Below are 8,842 nucleotides of genomic sequence, written 5' to 3' on the forward strand. Positions count from 1 at the left end.
ACATAGATAATGTATAGGGCAGTAGAATTCTTTATTATAAATCCATTATAATAAAAGACACTGCAATAAATGCATCAAAATGAAACATTTTTTTTGCTAAAATGACACATGAAAAAAACATTACTTTTCCGTTGAGTTATATTTTGTTCTGTCACCACTACATCGAATTAAGACTGAGGGAGAACCTACTGACGTATATCCCACACTAGATGGCGCGGTTGTTTCATGTTACAACTTCTCTTACGATATCAGCGTAATTCATGGGGGGGGGGAATTGCAACTGCAGCAATAAATCAATAAAAAAGCCAAACGTTAGATATTCTATAAGAGCACTAGCATAATATTCTTGGTAGTTAGGATAACTTTATGGAAGGTGAGAAGTTTGTCAATAGAAGTACCCAGTGGAGATGATGGGATTTAGGCCTACATAATAGGGATCATTGTATAGGCCCCTACCAGTACAAATCAGGAAAGGTCATAGATTGTATTGGGCAGATAGTGTGTGCATTTCCTCAATATATGAGTGAGGATAATGATAGATCGATACCCCAAAACTGAAATCTAAGCTATTTTAATTAAAACTAGGTATAAGCTCGAGTTCGTTGTTTGATATGTTTGTAAATTGTTATTCAGATGTAATGTAGGCTCACAATGGCAATGGAAGAACATTTATAGGAAATGGTTTTCTCTAAAGCAATGTGTTGTTTTCTCATATATGTATTAAGTTGTAAACTCTTATAAATTTAAACAGGTATGGACAGTAACCCTATTCAAATAAGTCTATCAATTGAAATTACTTTGCCCACATCTAAGTAGGTCTCCGCTACACAAGTAGACTAATCGGGGAGTCTTGTCATTGAATTGAAAATATGTCAGACGTTTGTAAACGGAATTTTTGCATTGTAATTCATTTGTAAATAGTTTTCTCGATTCGTATATAGTAGCCTAGCCCTGGGATGTCAAATCAGGTTTGACATGTGAATGGCTGAAACGTTGAGTCTAGTTACATTAATTATATAATATAAAGACTAAATAATGCTAAAACAACTATAATACAATTGGTAAGACGTGGGTGATGTGAGTTCCAGTGATGGGGAGCATGCAATTGCTGAGGGAGCAATGGAGTCAGTGATGGCAGAAATGGGTGCTACCATATGCCACGCCCACAACCTAGACATTTGATAGTTTATTGTTTAAAATAAGACTAAAAATGTATAGCCATAACGTGTTGATGTGCTCATCCATCCTGAAATAGACATGATCTGCGATGTTTAATTGTTGGTCATGTTTACATAGAACATCTAACCGTTACTTTCCTGTAGTGCCTCATTATGAAGAGGGACTGATGGGCAGATTGGCAAAAGATGGATAAAATGCTTAAAATGTCAATTTCTTTTTGGTTTGGGTATAAAATATTATTAAATTCTATTAAATGAAATGTTATTTTAAGTGCATATGTATTGATTTATACTGAAAAATCTGTATTTTTGAGTAGCCTTTGAATATTCAAATTGAAAGTAACGCGCAATCAAATCATTGTCAAATCATTGAGTTCTAGGGGTTTTAAAAAGTAGGCATGGAAAGAAAATTTCACAAACTAATATATCCCTAGCTATATTAGGATATTATTGTATGCTCTGAGACAGTTTTAAGACTTGTGTGTTGAGAATTTGTGTGACTTTTATGAATATTTCGTTATAGCCCATATAACTGAGCCAGAAAAGGACATTGTGGAATCTCATAACTGCTTTTCTTCCAGGACTCCTTCTTACATTTTACAACATGTCTGGTAAGTTTGTCATTCTTTTTTCATCGGATCATGGTTCTTTTTTACGTTCCTCCTGAAAGAAAGAAAGAAATAGAAATGTTAGAACAAAACGATTGGAAATAATTGACATTGCACAACATGCTGTTTCACTTCTATGGGAACTGCGAGGTTCTGATGAAAACCTTAGAGATAAAGTATGTAACTCGTGTTTTAACTAAAGAGTAATGTAAACTAATCTTCAACAATGGCCTCATGTGGATTAATGCCTATTACCTGCATGATGTATGCTATTTTCTATTGCAATAGTTTGCAATTTAATTGAACAACGTTTTTAAAATACTATTTTGCTTATTTCTTAAACATCACTATTTTTGGCCACTTCGTCCACGTTAGGGCGTAAGGATAACTTAACTCAAACGCGATTTTATTTGCATTATTCTTGTCGATTCAACTGTAATTGTAGTCATTCTAATCACACTTTAATATGTAAATTTACAAATGGTAATTTTAAGCAGTAATCAGTGGGATGTGTCTTTTGGGAAGCTTTACTATTTGGCACATTTAAGACAAATCATGATCTGACATTTCAGTATATGAATATTTAAAAGGTTGGGTTTGACAGCCAAGCACACCTCTTTAGATTCTGCCGGCAGCTGCTATTATCGAATCACCTTTACCGCCAACTTTCCACTCCTGAGACAGTCTCTGACTGCCTTAATGAGTTCTACCATTGTGTGGCGTCGTTTCTGTAATGACTTTAGTCATTGGAGTAGAACGTTATACCCCCTTATAGTTAGAAGTGAAGCCATGACATACAATCGAAGGTGTACATATATGAGTACCATTCATTTTAGCATAAAAATCAAAAAGCTAGGCTACTGCACTAAAACATTGAACAGGTGTTTAGAGTGGGTATAGGCAACGGCTCTAACCTATCTGCCTAGTTCAATAACCCGATCATTTACAGTAGGCTATGTTTTGATAGCGTAAAGTAGTATTCCATTTCATTTCAAATACAGTCCTGCTTCAATGGATGAATTTGACAGAAAACGAAATGGTTTTACTGCGTAATTGTCAGGTGTGGGGGTTCGATAGGCTAACCGGAATGATCATCAAAACCCAAACTACTTGTATTTTATTGTCGGGTAGGCTAAAGCTCATACTGTTACCCCATGGTCTACCAATGATATGTTGGCTAAGTGCGGAGCGTAAATGTAACTTACTTTTATAATCGGACGAATTTCTCAAGCGAAGTCTTCCATTTTCACCTTATTTTCAGCGGATTTGTGGAGTCCTTTGGGTCTTTGTTATTGACTCTCACTAGGCTGTTGTTTGCCCGCTTTACCTGTAGCCTAAGTTTACTTCCCTACTTTCACGGAATATAACGCTATCAGCCCCCTTTCATGGATCGCTTAGCCTGTCTTTTAGGCTTATGTATAGAATAAAAAGAAACATATTACCTAAATAAAATCGAAAAGTTACATTTACATTATCATTTTTGCACAGCTTTCCTTTGTGCTTGAAATGAGTGTGAAGGCAAGCCCACTGTAGGGACTGTGAAATTCGAAACCCTGTCTGTCGTGCGAGGTTCTGGCAGAGGCAGGCTACAGAGGATATAGACCTATGTAGGACAATATTGGGACACTTCTGGCTTTCGCATGGGCAACTTTGGTACAATAAATTCGGCAACATTTGAGCGATGCATAAGGACAGCCGTTTTTTCATACTTTATTGCATAATTCGTTTGAAATTCACAAATAAGTCTAGATGTAAAACATTGCGTTAAACACCCTGATCAAAACAATCTTATAGTAACATTGAAATGTGTTTTTAATAATATTCCAATGTTTTCCAAGTAGTCCTAATTAAATTGTTGCGTGAAAGTATGCAGCAGTCAGTGAAAGTATGCAGCAGTCAGTGGAAGTATGCAGCAGGTAGTGAAAGTGCTCGAAAGTGGCAGGGTTAGGCCCATTCAAGTTTGTTTACAGTAAACATCGACACCATGTTTTTCTCCTTTGACAGATAAGCCAAAGGTGTACCAGGGCGTGCGGGTGAAGACAACGGTTAAACAGTTGCTGCAACAGAAACGAGCTCTCCAGACATCAACTAAAACGGTTAGAATGGTAATTACCCCCCCCCCCCCCCCCCACACACACACACACAGTCTCAGTATAATTGGAGGTGCTGCTCTCTCCATGAAATCCCCATTCCAATAACTTCCTCAATTGCCGCAACAGCCACCAACCTTACCCCAGACACGAAGTTGCATGTCTCATTAATGATTGACCACCAGGTTTCCTCGCTAGTAGCCTATCAATGATCGCTCAGCAGTAACAGTGGGACATTTTTTTTAATGTAGGGACTGTTTCAGCTTTATGTGATATTTAACAGCAAATTCAGATTCAAAAATCAGAAAAGATCTTCTTATGTCCATATGGCAATTGGCAATATTATAATCAGAACAATAATGCTGAACATATGGCAAAAATGACGCGGATTATTGGAGCCACTCCCTTAAGTGATCACACATACTGTAGGCTAGTAGTTATTGGATCTATTTCTCTCTCTCTCTGTCTCTGTCTCTGTCTCTCTCTCTCTCTCTCTCTCTCTCTCTCTCTCTCTCTCTCTCTCTCTCTCTCTCTCTCTCTCTCTCTCTCTCTCTCTCTCTTTCTCTTTCTTTCTGTCTCACTATCTTGCTCTCTCTCTCGCTCACTCTCTCCCTCTAAATGTTCAATTTAAGGGCTTTATTGGCATTGGAAACATATGTTTACATTGCCAAAGCAAGTGAAATATCTCTCTCTCTCTCTCTCTCACACACACACACACACACACACACACACACACACACACAAATGCCATTATTGTGCTATACAGTGGGTGGTAGCCTACTTGTTATTTGAAGGTAACAAGTAGCTTTCAATGGGATGAAAAATAACCAGCCCAAAAATCGAACTGCTGCAAATGAATGGGGACTTATGTTTTCTCTCTCTCTCTCTCTCTCTCTCTCTCTCTCTCTCTCTCTCTCTCTCTCTCTCTCTCTCTCTTTCTTATTTATTTTCCTAAATTAATAGAAATCCCAGAGCTTGGTGAGTCAGGATGTGTGCGTCTCCTCCTCCTTGTCAGGTAAGTTCAAAAATGTCCAAATAAGTCAAAATTTCAATACAGCGTTCCATTGTCTGACATTATCTTAATCACAAAATCGTTGTACGACAAAAGCATCACCATGGAAGGTCCAGAATCAATGTTCTATAGTAAAAAAAAATATTATCTTGACTGTATCCAAACCTGCTAACGAAAATAAATGTAGCCTACAGTAAAGAACAGTAAATGTAATTTTAAATGTCCAGTGGGGGCGTTGCAGTAAACCATAATCATATAAACAAGCTTTAATCCAAAAGACAGAAGGCAATGCATTATGCATCATACATGCAAAATAGCTGTAAAATCCATCACATAAGCCTATTATAAAATATATTCGGAGAGTCTGAATTGCACGTCAGGTAAAATATCTAGATTAACACTTACATGGAGAATCAACGACCACAGCAGAATAGTTGGAACATATATCTTTGTATACAATTGACACTGACCCACATTCCTAAAGTGCAGTGTACTGGGACCTTTTTATAAACTTGCATTCAAATGTGTTTTTTAGCTGTTGGCTGGTGGTGCTGTGACATCACTTCTGGAGTCTTCACTTATTTACATGTCTCCCTGCATGTATTTATATATGCACCCTCTTACTGATCCTTCTCGTTCATTCCTATAGACCATTACTTTGATTATTTCCCTGAAGAGATGAATTCCAACTGCATCTTTCAGCCGCGGCCCATTCCAGAGAGCAACGTCCAGATGGACAGCTTCGAGAATCAACAATTGATAAGCATGATGATCCCCAACGAGACCTACTGCAGTGGTATTCTGCATCCCGCTACCTCAACAAAACTTTGGCGCCAGGAAAATCACTCCCCGAATATGGGCTATTACGGCCATGGCATGGTATGCTTTATTCAAATTCTGTTGCGCAATCTCCTGTCTTTGCAATTACGCACCCGTCATATGAAATATTTGACAAAGCTCAGGCTGTTTGTTCATTCAGAGATTTGGCTTGTAGTAGGAAATGGTTTCGTTATACTGTACTAGAATAGTAATGCACATCTCCGCTGGCTTGTTTTTCAGGCTCCCCGCTCACCATCAGGTTCCCTGAATATGCCAAGTCCGGTCGATTACAATAGTTATTCGCCACAGGAGTCTTACTCTTCGTCGTGTTACAACTCTCCGACGAGGCTGGACTTGAGTTCTGGGTTTGTTCCAGAGCACTACCACTACCAGAACTGCAACCTCCAGGAGAGCGTCTCCACTCCAGAATACGCACCTTATGGCACATCAGACTATGTATACGCCTCGCCTGCGGAGGACAGCTACTTCAGGCGTGATTTGTCAAATTCAGAGTTGTGCTACATTTGAATATTTATTCGGTCTTTGTTGTCTGTGTAAATAGAGTATAATGTACAGTCAAAACAATGTCTGTAACTCGAAGTCAAACGTTGACACTTGTGGCACTTGTTTTGAGATGTAGGCCTGCTTTGCATTTCAGAGTGTTTGCGGTCCGAGTTTTTGATATGATTGGAATAATGGTTTTAGAATTCCTGAGTTTGGATAAATGTTGGATATGTGTGGCCTTAGTGCTATCTTCTTAGTTATTGACTTTGATATTTAAGCAATAAGGCACGAGGGGGTGTGGTTTATGGTCAACATACCACGGCAAAGGGCTGTTCTATCCTCGATGCAACGCGGAGTGCCTGGATATTGGCCATATACCATAAACGCCCTAGATGCCTTCATGCTATTATGAACTGGTTACCAACGTAATTAGAGCAGTACAAATACATGTTTTGTCATACCCGTGGTATAGGGTCTGATATACCACGGCTGTCAGCCAATCAGCATTCAGGCCTTGAACCACCCAGTTTATATATATATACAAATCTAATGATGTCATCCTACTTTTTTACAAGACAGCATATTTTTTCAGCATATTCTTTCTTATGGATGCATTCATTTAGTAAATTAATTGAAAAGCCTACCCAAAGGAAATTAGCAGCACCATCCCCTTCAACTCACTATTTAGTTTCCCTGTATAGATGCACACCGAAGCTTAGTTAGAAACCTTAACTTAAATAGATCAATCATTTTCAAGTTATTTAATCATATTTACTGCTAAGACACAAATAAAAATGTCTAATAAACCAAGATAAATGACAATAGACAAACGATAATGATCTAGAATTATTTTTATAGTGCTTGTCATTACAAAAATAATCTTAAAACCCACTGACAAAAGAAGAAACACAAAACAATAAGGTTAACATTGACCGCTCTTGATGTGGAAAAATGATCTTCCATGGAGGCAGACGCAAGTGCACGTCGCATCAGGTCACATCCAACTCAAGAGACGCCTGTCTCCACTCTAACCTCCGTGGACACCATCTTCTGCGTCGGGATCCAAGTCTCCTCCGAGGCCGAGATAAAGTGGGGTTATAGAAGTAGGCCTGCCTGTCCAAAATTGTCATATTGTTACATATCACCAAAAATACGCACCAATAAAAGATAACTACTTGGATAATGATTTCATGTTTTTATGACACACACCAGGTCAAAGGGGGTTTGATAATCGCGCACGAGTTTTGTGTAATGAAAAGCATAATCCAGTGCCTGCCAAATGCGCGCGCAAATCAGAATGTATTCATGTAAATTTGTTACAGCTGCTTATAACTATGACTATTTTTACCCACGTAGTTTACTGTCACTCTCCTGTCTTCTATTATAAACATTATGTTGGTGCAGCAGCAGCAGCTATGATTATTGTAGCATAAACCCACATCCAAAATGATAACCTTCTCATGTGTGCAGGCTGCAAGCATAATGCAGCACATACCTGCTGTGATCCTTGACCTCTTATGATGTCCAACTCATGAACCAACCAGTTCTCTGGGATAGTGATCTTGTGAAGGGTCCTGCGGTAAGATGTTTCTTTTTGGATTTCTAAATCCTCAGTAGAGCACCTTTTTCTCTTTTTATACAATCTGAGCTGAAGCATGTCTGGGTGTGCTGTCATTCATCAGAATGGAATTAATAATGAGGATTCTGGAAGAGAGGAAGCCAAGGGCTGCAGGTAACGCTAGTGTTTGTCGGTGTCATCAGAAGATCCGCAGAAGAACCTATGAGGTACTAGACTGAAGGCAAAGAAGGATGCAATTGCATACACAGCACACAAGGAGAGTACAATAGTTGAAAGAGGGGCCTTCAAGTATGGTCCTTTCTCTTGACCTCTAGTTTTTTTTAAATTTATTTTACCAGGTAAGTTGACCTGGTAATGAGAACACATTCTCATTTGCAGCAACGACCTGGGGAATAGTTACAGGGGAGAGGAGGGGGATGAATGAGCCAATTGTAAACTGGGGATTATTAGGTGACCATGATGGTTTGAGGGCCAGATTGGGAATTTAGCCAGGACACCGGGGTTAACACCCCTACTCTTACGATAAGTGCCATGGGATCTTTAATGACCTCAGAGAGTCAGGACACCCGTTTAACGTCCCATCCGAAAGACAGCACCCTACACAGAGCAGTGTCCCCAATCACTGCCCTGGGGCATTGGGATATTTTATTAGACCAGAGGAAAGAGTGCCTCCTACTGGCCCTCCAACACCACTTCCAGCAGCATCTGGTCTCCCATCCAGGGACTGACCAGGACCAACCCTGCTTAGCTTCAGAAACAAGCCAGCAGTGGTATGCAGGGTGGTATGCTGCTGTTGATGTTGCACATATGAAATTAAAGAAATCTATAGGGCCTACATTATGAGCTACTGTTAAATGTTGGGCCTGGATTTCATCGCTGCTTTCCTCTGCAGACCTGGGTTCAAATAGTATTTGTTTATTTTTTCAGATAAGTTAGATGTGCTTGATTGAGCTTGCTTGGCACAATTGAACCAATGGAATAGTCCCAAAATTACAAATGTGCCGCCCATCTCACACTCCAGGCAGGCTCAATCAAACACTCAAAGTACAGTA

General features: G+C 39.2%; 2 long non-coding RNA genes across 2 annotated transcripts; one reads left to right on the plus strand and one right to left on the minus strand.

Annotated features, from left to right (window-relative positions):
• Nucleotides 1–12: 12 nt before the first annotated feature.
• Nucleotides 13–3,405, minus strand: LOC129822111 (uncharacterized). The gene is made up of 2 exons (XR_008754452.1): nucleotides 2,992–3,405; nucleotides 13–1,841 (listed from the first exon to the last, which is right to left on the minus strand). It is a non-coding gene; the product is annotated as an uncharacterized LOC129822111 (long non-coding RNA).
• A 1,383-nt stretch (nucleotides 3,406–4,788) lies between these two features.
• Nucleotides 4,789–8,374, plus strand: LOC129822109 (uncharacterized). Its single transcript, XR_008754449.1, has 3 exons — nucleotides 4,789–4,891; nucleotides 5,538–5,767; nucleotides 5,948–8,374. It is a non-coding gene; the product is annotated as an uncharacterized LOC129822109 (long non-coding RNA).
• Nucleotides 8,375–8,842: the final 468 nt, after the last annotated feature.

This window comes from Salvelinus fontinalis, chromosome 24 (genome assembly GCF_029448725.1).
Source record: "Salvelinus fontinalis isolate EN_2023a chromosome 24, ASM2944872v1, whole genome shotgun sequence".
NCBI lineage: Eukaryota > Metazoa > Chordata > Actinopteri > Salmoniformes > Salmonidae > Salvelinus > Salvelinus fontinalis.